Genomic DNA, 11,581 nt, shown 5'->3' with positions numbered 1-11,581 from the left:
GATTAAAACAAATGAGATGGATCATATGGCTGTGAGAGATGTCAACACATCGCCGGAGCTATAGCTCCGGTCTTCTTCTCCGGTGGACCTCACCGGACTGGTCCACCATCAACCATCACCAAAATTAAAAACAAGGACATGATTTCAAAGTAAAAATGGCAATGAGCTCGAATCTGGCCTCAATTCACTCTAACTCCAAGTATATTGAGAGATACATGGAGTTGAAATTTGAGGTACATGAACTGAGTTGCTTCGATTTAGCCTCAAAGCAACTCAATCTTCTTGCCTACATTGGTAGGACTTCAGACAACCAAAGAATAAATAGAATTGAGCAAGAATTTGAGAGAGCCGAAGAGATCAAAATTTCTGGAAAGTACCTTCAATGGAGGTCTGGATTAACTGATCTTGATCTTGCTTGTGTTTGATCTCACTCCACTTGCCTGCAGAAGAAGGATTGGATGCTTAAAAGGTTGTGGATTCCTGGAGATTTGAATTTCAAAACAGTGGAAATTCAACCTCAAATTCAAATGAATTTCTCAGGTTTATCCTTCGCAAAGTGAGGGTTAGAGATGGGGGATCAAAGCTGGGGCGAATATGTGTTCATTGCTGAGCATATGAGGCTCTATTTATAGCTGAAACCATTGATATTTGCACACTTGAAATCACTTTCAAAATTTGGTCATTGATGATGCATGGGTGCATGGGCGCGCATAGGCCCATAACATCATTGCCATAAGTCCACAAATGAATGTTAGATAGTCTTAATTCAGTTTGGATTGCAAGGCAAGTGTGCATTTGGATTTGAAGTTTGATCCTTGCCAGGTGATGTCACCATGTTCATGCCATGCGCAGTCTATGCATTCCTTGTCTAAAATGAATGAATTTGAGCTCTTCGGAAAGGTGAGATCAAGAGGAACAACTTTCATGTTGAACACTTTTTCATTTGGAGCTTGAAACTTGGAGATATTTGAGGTAGAAGTTTGGAAATTTTTGACATATCAAAATTTTTCTAAGTGTCAAGCCATATGTCTCAATATTCCATATTGCTTAACTTTTTATATGAGCTTCAAATGAGAAACGTGTATTCTTAAAAGTTGTTTATCTTTTAAATACCTTCAAAATGGTCACCAATTTCATGTCATTTGGATTTGAAATGATAGAGTTATGCATTTTTGAAGTTTGGAAAAATCACTTGGTCAATGGTATAGGTCAAAAGTGACCTATAATGTAACCTCATATCACACGCTCAAAAAAGTTGAATTAGCTCCCACTCAAAACATAAAAGTTGAAGTAGACACATTGAATTTAAGTTTGAAACTTGGAAAGATTTCATATCATAAAAATTGAGAAAGTTATGACCTTGGGAAGTTGACTTTCAAATTAGGGTTTAGATAAAATGACCTATGTTTCAACATAGAAAATGATTTTCCATGTAAAACTAGCTCTAGGTATCAACATGAAAGTTTTTTGGAATGTCATTTAGAGTAACTTTTCTCTTGGAATCATTTTTCATATGGTGAAAATTGTAGGAGATAGGGTCTAGGGAAACCCAGTTTTGATTAGATGAATTATCTGGCCAACCATCATCAACCAACTTGCTAACTTCCAATCCTCTTGACTTTCTTCGCTCATGGTAGATCATATATGCATAAGATGATGAATTTTAAAGTGTCCCTTGAGAAATTTGATCAATTGGTGAGATAGCTTGTTGGAGAAGTTACTCAAGATACCCGATTAGACTAGGGTTTCCAAGGCAAGTCACCCTCAAACTCTTGGAGAAAACTTGATCAATATAACATGTAGAGAACATTGGGACTCATATATGATGTTCATAACCATTCTTGAATCAATTTTTGGTTGTGCTCTTTGTTCATGAGGGTCTCAAACCCTAGATGTGAACTTGATGAATCAATGGAATCATGCCCTTCCTACAAAAGAGTTAGACAAATGCAAAGACATATTTTTGGTATTTTGGTTAGTGAAATGAAAAAATAAAAGTATGATATAATCACAAAGTGCTTGGTTTTCTCTCCCAAAACAAACCCAATGAAAGAGGAGTAAGGAGGATGCCAAGGTATGATCCCAATGCTAATGCTTATGATGGAATTTCATGAGGGATCTTATGGTCAAAATTGGGGTCTTACAGTGAGGCTATAACTTCTATCCATTTGGACACATAGTCGACGACTACCAAAATACACTTGTTTCCCATCGAAGATGGAAAAGGTCCCATGAAATCAATACCCTAAACATCAAATAATTCCACTTCTTGGATGTTCTTCAAAGGCATTTCGTCGCGTCTTGAGATGTTTCTAGCGTGCTGGCACCGGTCACATTGGATAATATAAGTATGGACATCACGCCATAGTGTTGGCCAATAAAGACCAGCTTAAAGGATCTTAGCGTATGTCTTGGATGTGCTGGAATGTCCACCATAGGGTGAAGAGTGACAATGCTCTATGATATTTCTAACTTCTTCTTCCGGGACGCAACGTCGAAAGATGCTATTTGTTCCTCTTTTAAAAAGGAGTGGTTGGTCCCAATAGAAATGTCTTACATCTTTAAAGAACTTCTTCTTTTGTTGATAATTGAGGTCAGGTGGTATGATATCAGCGACTAGATAATTCACAAAATCAGCGTACCATGGTACTCTGCTAATCTCTGAAACTGTTCCAAGGTTGTCTCTATCAGGTTCAAGGGGAACGATATCTAACTTAGCTATCAGTCTGTCATAGGTGAAATCATCATTTATAGGTAAATGGTCTGGCTTCAAATGCTCTAGTCTGGAAAGATGGTCAGCAACTACATTTTCTGTTCCTTTTTTGTCTCGGATATCTAAGTCGGTCTCTTGTAGCAAAAGGATCCATCTGAGTAACCTAGTTTTCGCATCCTTTTTGCTTAGAAGGTAGCGGATAGCTGCATGGTCTGTATAGACTACAATCTTAGATCCAACAAGATAGGACCTAAATTTATCAATTGCAAAAACTACAGCTAGGAGTTCCTTCTCTATTGTCATATACTTGAGTTGATCAGCATCTAGGGTTCTACTAGCGTAATACATCACATGTAATTTCTTATTTTTTCTTTGTCCTAAAACAGCTCCTACGGCGAAATCGCTAGCATCACACATTATTTCAAAGGGTTGAGTCCAACCCGGAGTTTGTAAAATGGCTGCTGAAATTAGCGCTTGTTTTAAATGATTAAAGGCTTCGATACATTTTTCATTGAAAATGAATTCAACGTCTTTCATCAGAAGGTCGGTCAGGGGTTTTGTTATTTTAGAGAAATCTTTGATAAAGCGTCGGTAAAAACCGGCTTGTCCAAGAAAACTTCGGACTTCTCTAACAGTCTTAGGAGGGTTAAGGTTTTCTATTACTTCTATCTTTGCTTTGTCGACCTCAATGCCTCTTTCAGATATTATATGTCCTAACACTATGTCTTCTTTAACCATAAAGTGGCACTTCTCCCAGTTTAATACAAGGTTAACTTCTACGCATCTCTCTAGGATTTTCTCAAGATTAATGAGGCAATTCTCAAAGTCAAACCCACATATCGATAAATCATCCATGAATACTTCCATAATTCCATCGAGATAATCTGCGAAGATTGACATCATACAAGTTGGAAAGTAGCTGGCGCATTGCAGAGTCCAAGCGACATTCGTCTGTAAGCAAATGTTCCGTAAGGACAGGTGAAGGTTGTTTTCTCTTAATCCTCGGGGTGTATGGGTATTTGGAAAAATCCAGAATATCCATCCAGATGAAAAAAGTAAGAGTGTCTGGCAAGACGCTCAAGAATTTGATCTATGAATGGAAGGGGGAAATGGTCTTTCCTAGTTGCCCTATTGAGTTTCCTATAGTCTATGCACATACGCCATCTGCCTTCTATACGTTTAGCCACATGCTCGCCTTTCTCGTTCTGCACGACTGTGATGCCTCCCTTTTTGGGTACCATATGTACAGGACTTACCCATTTACTATCGGAGATCTGATAGATTATACTAGCTTCTAGCAGTTTAAGGACTTCCTTTTTTACCACCTCACTCATTACAGGGTTGATTCTTCTCTGATGTTCTCTGGAAGGTTTTGAATCCTCATCTAGCGAGATCCAGTGCATACACACGGATGGGCTTATACCTTTTAAATCAGAGATGTTGTATCCTAAGGCAGAGGGGTATCTTCGTAAAACATTCAAGAGTTGGTTTGTCTCGTCTTGGTTTAAGGTGACACTAACTATTACTGGGCGGTTCATTTCTTTATCCAAAAACTCATATATTAGGTTCTTGGGCAATTCCTTAAGTTCTTGAGCTGGTTTTTGAAAGTTTGGTGAAAGGTCTGGAGTAAGGGCCAAACATTCATTAGTGTGAGGTTTCGTTTCCTTTAGCTTGTCATATTTTTCATTCGGGTTTGAAAATGATTCGATCATAGGTTCTTCTTGATCAAATTCCCTTATGCATTAGTCTATGAATAAACTCTATCTTTTCATCTCCTACTTCGAAAGTTAATTTTCCTCTTCTAACATCTATTATAGCTCCGACTGTTGATAAAAATGGTCTACCTAAAAGGATAGGGATATCGTCGTCTTCCTTGATATCCATGACCACAAAGTCTGTCGGGATATAAAGTTGACCGATCCTAATGGGGATGTCTTCTAATATGCATACAGGATATTTAACAGATCTATCGGCTAATTGGAGGGACATCTTAGTTGGTAGTAATTCTCCTAAATTTAACCTTTTTCACACAACTAAGGGCATTAAACTCACACTAGCGCCTAAGTCTAGGAAAGCTTTGTCGATCACATGACTCCCTAGAATGCAAGGTATAGAAAAACTCCCAGGGTCTTTATCCTTCTTAGCAAGTTTATTACCGGAAATAAAGTTGCATTCCAAGGGTTTGGGATCGTCAAGCCTACGCTTGTTGGTTAAGAAGTCTTTGAGAAATTTGGCGTAAGATGGAATTTGGGTGATGGCTTCGGTGAAAGGAATCTCTACATGAAGCTTCTCTATTACTTTTATAAAGTTTGGTATTGGTTATCGATTTTGGTTTGTTTAAGTCTTTGCGGATATGGGATTGGTGGTTTGTACGGGGGTGGTGGTTTGTAACTTTTATCCTTGGCTTCTCCTTCTTGGTCGGTTTGTTTTTCGGGTTCCACTGGTTCCTCTCCTGGGTTAGTAGGTATATTTTCTTTAGAAGCTTTGGACTTGCTCATTGCTGGGTCATAAGGCCCTTCGTAAGCAGTCCCACTTCGTAATGTGATAGCGTTAGCTTACCCTCGAGGGTTGAGTTGAGGTTGTCCAAGGAATTGTCCTCCAGGTGTAGTTTGTGGGGCTTGGTTTTGTGCTACCTGTGAGATCTGGGTTTAAAACATCTTATTGTGATTAATTATCTGATCAACCTTAGTCCCTAATTGCGTTATCAGTTTGTTTACGTGAATGTTCTAGTTTAGGAATTCTTTATTTCGCTGAGTCTGGTCTGATATAAAATTCTCCATGATCTTCTCAAGGTTAGGTTTCTGGGGCACAACTTGCATAGGTTGATTTGTTTTTTGGGCTTGAAAACCTTGTGGTCTTTGAGGTGCAAAATTCTGGATAGGGTTCCGGTTTTTATAGGGAAAATTCGAGTGATTCTTCCATACAGGGTTGTAAGTGTTTGAGAATGGGTTACCTTGGGCGTAATTCACTTGGTCGGTGTTCAAGTTGTTCAAAAGGTTACATTCCGCCGATTCGTGTCCTTTAGATCCACAAAGTTCACACTCTGTGTGGACTACCGCTGCGGTGTTAGAGTTTGTAGAAATGTGTTCGACCTTAAGGGCTAAAGCGTCCATTTTCGCTTGCATCATGTCCATATAACTTATCTCATGTATTCCACCTTGGGTCTCCTTTTTCTCTACTGGTGCTCGTTCAGTTCCCCATTGATAATGGTTTTGGGCCATATCCTCAATTAGGTCACAAGCTTCAAGGTAAGGTTTGTTCATCAACACGCCACCAGCAGCAACGTCGATGCTCATCTTTGTGTTATAATGGAGTCCATTGTAGAAGGTATAAACGACCAGCCATTGTTCTAGGCCATGGTATGGACAGACTCTTAACAGCTCCTTATATCTCTCCCAAGCTTCAAAAAGTGATTCTCATTGGTTTTGAGTAAATCTAGTTATTTGGTTTCGAAGAACAACAGTCTTACTAGGGGGAAAATATCTAGCAAGGAATACTCTCCTAAGGTCTTCCTAGGTAGTTATTGAGTTAGCTGGAAGTGAATCTAACCACGAACGTGCTCTATCTCTGAGGGAGAAAGGAAAAAAAATTAAACGAATCGCATCAGGTGAAGCACCGTTGGATTTAAAGGTGTCGGCCTGTTGGATAAAGACTTTTAAATGTGGATTTGGGTTCTCAGTAGCGAGACCCGCGAATTGGTTCTGTTGCACCAATTGTAGTAAAGATGGATTTAGTTCGAAATTGTTGGTAGGAATGAGGGGGTTTACTATACTAGAACTAGGTTCCTCGTCAGAGGGTTGGGAAAATTCCTTAAGAGGTCTCCGGTCGCGATTCTCAGTCATAGCTTTCTTTATTCGGATGAGTAAGAGGTGTGTACGAGTGTAACGTTTGGGTTCCGCTAAAGGATCTTGTAGCGGGGTTTTCGTTATCTTTAGGTTTATTGATTAAACCAAAAGTCAACATACAATTCGAGTCGCCACTGCACTTTTATTTGTCCAAAGGGAAGGCTAAAAAGCGAACAAAAACCAAGTAAGAAGTTTTTCAAAACAAAAACTAATAAAAATTTCAGAGATCTAGGTAAGGGGGTTGGTTATGAAATGGGAAGGTTTTACTCACCCAAAATATCCTTAGTACTCTAAGGGAACCCTTTTTGCAAATATGTATTGTAGGTTGGTATTTATGAAAAGACTTGTACAAAAGATTGGGGGGATGAGAAAAGAATAGATTATATTTACAAATTTTGTTGTTTGAATGGATGAACCCATTGCCTACGTACCATCACAAAGGAGGATCAAAACCTCGTAGTTCGGGGTAAAAAAATCTCAAAGATTGGTGAATTGATTTGATCAAAATCCTTAAGGTATTTTGTTATCAAAGGGAGAAAACTCAACCTAAACCAACAATCCACCATGTGAGGAAGGCTTCAACATGCTAGTGAGGGGTTAACCCTATAATAAGCGTGGAAGACTTATAATCCAACCATAAAGGATGAGGTGAGATTTACATCAACCACTATGATAACTCAAACCTATGACTAATTTTTATGAAAAGGTTTTAACAAGTGGCCATTGGAACCACAAAACAACTTGAAGTGAGTTATATTTACAAGTTAGGTTTATTTACAAAAATGAGGTCAAAGTTGTATTAAAGTTTATTCACAATGAGTATTTATGAAAATGGTTTTGAAAAGTCAAAGGCTTAAGGTCTAGGTTTCTAATTTGAAACAAAGTCAAAGTTTGAAGAAAAAAGATTTTTGGCTTGATTAGAGTGGGGAGAAAAAGAGAAGGGCTATTCCTAAAGCATACAAAGATAAGAGGGGAAAGATAAACCCTTGGAGTTCCTTTTCTTGAAATCATAGAGATGATTCAAGATGCTCCTTTCCTTTGGACTTGACACACAAACAAGCAATCAAACAATTGAATTCAAGCTCCTAGGATCTCCCATTGGCTTGGCTCTTAAGTTGGCTACTCATGACAATGATCCTCCTTTCACAATTTTAAGATGGGATCCCTATCACACAAAAGCAAACATCAAAAGGTTCACAACACAATAAGGGGAATGGACGAAGAATAAGTTTAGAGAAGTCCTTTGAAGTCAACTTTAAATTTTAGCATTCTAAAGGCATGAGGCCTAGTTTCTCTTCAACAAGTTTTGCATTCTAAAGGCATGAGACCTAGTTGCTCTTGAACTCCTTTAAGCATAGGTAAGTCCTAATTCTAAGTCCTTTCTCCTTTTGCGTTGGTCCACACAAAACAAACACAAACAACACAAGATAGCAATATATTTATATACCATAATGGACTCAAATGAGCAAAGTAGAAATGGCATAAACATAAAATATATGCTCAAGTGAGCAAAGGGAAAATTAATATGAATAATGAGCAAGCAATAAATGGCATTAAAAGTAAATGACAAGGAACTAAAATCTCAAATTAAAGTTAGTAATTAGGGGGAGGTTATGTTAGCTTATCATAAGACAATGCAGCGATATGTTAAGCAATCGTAAGTGGACTAATGTAGTAGTTACACCTATCTAAGGCCGGTCAATAAAAATATAGGCAAAGAACACAAGTTAGAGATCATGACTAGTAAGCCAAGCTCCATAAACTTGCCATGCCAAAACAAGAGGGGTAGGGACATGTATTGACTTTAGGTTATTTGCTTGACCAAGAAGCAACCTATCTTTGACACAAAGCAACTCACTTGATCATGGATCAAGTTGAGTTTGGTTTGGATCAAAGAAGGTTAAGCTTCTCATTTGTCAAGACCAACCATAAGACTTTAACTCAATGGCCATTGATGGAAAGAAAGGGATAGAGATGAAAGGGAGGGAAAAAGAAGGACCACAACCAAATCCAATTGATCAAATGTGAATCAAATCACCATCAACCAACACCAAATATAAAAGAAATGAAGATAACAAGTGAAAGAGTCAATGGTATTTTTTTGGTATTTTTTGAATTAAAATAAAATACAAATAAAAAATAAATAAATAAGGTTGAACCTCAAATTTAATTCAAAACAACTTCAACAAGTCCAATTAAATTCTCATAGGTTCAACATAGTCAAACAAGCTTTGACTAATTTTCTCACCAAATTTTGAAATCAGAAAGCAATTAAAAACAATTAAAAATAGCATAATATGAATTAAAATCTCAAATAAATCTCAAATCAAATAATAAATTGATGAGACTATTTTTCGTTGACTTACCATGATCCATAGATGCTATGAAAATGTTTTTGGATTTTTCAAAAGTCAGAAAGTATTTTAAAATGAATTAAAACTATTAAAAATCAAAGAATCCATGAAAAATATCAAATGAAGTCATAAAAATAATTAAAAATCATAATATGAAACTACATTTTTCAAATTTTTTTGGAGTTGGTCTCATATTTTTATGACTTCAAATGAATTTTTTATGAATTTTTGAAAATCAAATGAATTAACTGAAAATAAAAGAAAATGAAATAAATGGAAAAAACCACAACCACGTGATGGAGCTCATTAATTGACGTGGCGTTCATGTATGGTTCAAATCTGATGGCGCATGGTACATCCAAGTCAAACGCGCTACACAAGGCATTAAAGGAAGTATTCGAAATGAATGAACAAGATTAAAACGTGGCAACTAGATCCAATGGCTACAAGAGCGCACACGTGGTGATGGTGGTGGAAACCACCATCTTCTCCGGCCAGACAACCAATTTCGGCCACCAGTTGCAGAGAAAAAAGTTTTAATGAAAATGGAAAACAAGGACATGGAAATGAAGCTCGTGTGGTGGAGATCATCATTATACCATTGGGTCTTCCTCACTCTTCCTATGTTGAGAGAAACATTAAGAAGAAGATCATGGTGTTCAAATTGTAAGCTCATGAAATGATGAATTGAAAGCACCAATGGCTTGCCTCAAGTATGAGGACTTCAGAAAACCACACAAACACAAGAATGCTACATTGAATTAAGAGTTCTAGATCCAAAAAGTTTGAATGTATACATCTAAATTGAAGCACTTCTGGCCACAGAATCCTCCAAGTTCCTTGTTCCTCTTTGATCTATGGATGTAGGGGAAGTGAAAGGCTAAGGAATTAGGCTTCAAAATTCAGCTAATGATGCTGAATTTCAAGCTCGAAAGTAAGAACAATTTTTGAATAATTCCTTTGGTATGGCTATGGTTTCAACTCTGCAGCAATTCAGATCTCCAAAAGGTTGCCAAATGAATGAGAGGGAACCTCTATTTATAGCTGAAGGTATCAGATCACACGCTTCTTTCATGTGCATGGAAATTTGAACTTTGATGTGCATGGGCCTGTACAGGCGTGTGAAAGGCCCAATGATGAATGAAAAAGCTTGATGAGTTCATATGGAAAGGATTTGGACATGCACAAAGGACTGAAGCATGCTTGCAAATCAAGTTTCGTCATAAAATACCAAAATGCACATAAATGAAGATGATTTCGAAACTCACAAATGGTAAATCCAAATGAGTATTGTGAGTAATGGTTGGAAAACCCTTGAAATAAGGAACAAAAGTCATGTTGGGAAAAAATTCATTTGGCATTTGGAAAATGATGAAAACTGGCTGTGAAAATCCAAGTACAAAACATATTCAAGTCATTTTGAAAACACTGAAGGCAACCAATCCAAGAACAAGGAACTACATCAGAACCTCCGGGTCTGGTTGAAGATTATCTTAGGCACCATCCATCATCGCCCAGCTTCAAACTCTTCAGACTACATCAACACAGACCAGAAGTGCATTCTGTACTGCATCCAAAAGGGTCTGAAGCTCTGCCTTCCAGGACTTCTCTTCAAGTATCTCAGAGATTCTGTACGAGATACAAGAAACAACATGAAGCCCAGAAACTATATTCCTCTAGGAAGGCTAATCTCTGACGTTCTGATCGAAAGTCGTCTCGTGGACCACCTGATAACGTTCAGACTCATCGAAGACGTGATGATCGACACTGGAAGAGCTCTAAACGCCAAAAATCTGAAGAGCATGGGGATTCTGGATCACGTCAAGTTCAAACCTACTATGGACACCTCCTGGGAAGCTTTCAAAGATCAGAGGAAGATCCCACATGGACTTTATCTGTTCTCAAAGATCGACCCTCCAGAGGTAATCCTTTATTACTTAGATGATATGAGGAAACAAGGAGTGGATATCTCAGACTTCAACATAAGCCAGCTGCCAGCTAAGCCTCTGAACTTCATGAAGCATCCACGAGGACCATCTGAGAAGGCGAAGCAAGCTAAGAAGGAAAGACTAGGAGAATCCTCCAGATCAAGACCTCCAGCACCTCTGCCTGGACCTTCTGGTAAGTCTGTTTCTCTTGCTCCTTCTGTACAAACACATCTCATTGCTTCTTCTATCCCTCAACCAACACCTATCTACACAAACTCAGAAACTCCCCCCTCAACCACCAGAAAATCTAACCAACCATCTCAGAAATTTAACCTTGCCGCCACAACCTTACCTATTTCTGACGCAGAAATGCTGAACGAAACCACCTCACCATCTTCATCTTCTTCTCCAGAATCACCCCCTACTACAACATTTCCACAGATACAGAACACTCTGACCCCTCATCTCCCACTCTGGCCCAACTCTAAACTCAAACTCTGGCCTCACAACAGCCAACACAACCCACACCTAAACCAGAAGTCACCTCATCACTCATAGAACAACCAAACCCAACAACATCTGACCCTCAACCATCTGAAACACCTCACGCTGAAACTCATCCAAACAACTCTGACACGCACCCACCAAATACATCCGCTGAACCACAAACACCCACTCTCAACCTAAGCCCCCCACTTCTCCACCTCCACCCTCTGAACCAGAAAACACCCTGCCAACCCT

At 38.4% G+C, this 11,581-nt stretch overlaps 1 non-coding gene across 1 annotated transcript; it reads left to right on the top strand.

Annotated features, from left to right (window-relative positions):
* Positions 1–6,064: 6,064 nt before the first annotated feature.
* On the top strand, positions 6,065–6,171 carry LOC127089408 (small nucleolar RNA R71). The gene has a single exon (XR_007791008.1). It is a non-coding gene; the product is annotated as a small nucleolar RNA R71 (small nucleolar RNA).
* Positions 6,172–11,581: the final 5,410 nt, after the last annotated feature.

The sequence above is a fragment of the Lathyrus oleraceus genome, chromosome 5 (genome assembly GCF_024323335.1).
Source record: "Lathyrus oleraceus cultivar Zhongwan6 chromosome 5, CAAS_Psat_ZW6_1.0, whole genome shotgun sequence".
Lineage (NCBI taxonomy): Eukaryota > Viridiplantae > Streptophyta > Magnoliopsida > Fabales > Fabaceae > Lathyrus > Lathyrus oleraceus.
The sequence above is the reverse complement of the archived record's forward strand: the minus strand, read 5'-3'. Positions and strand labels throughout refer to the sequence as shown.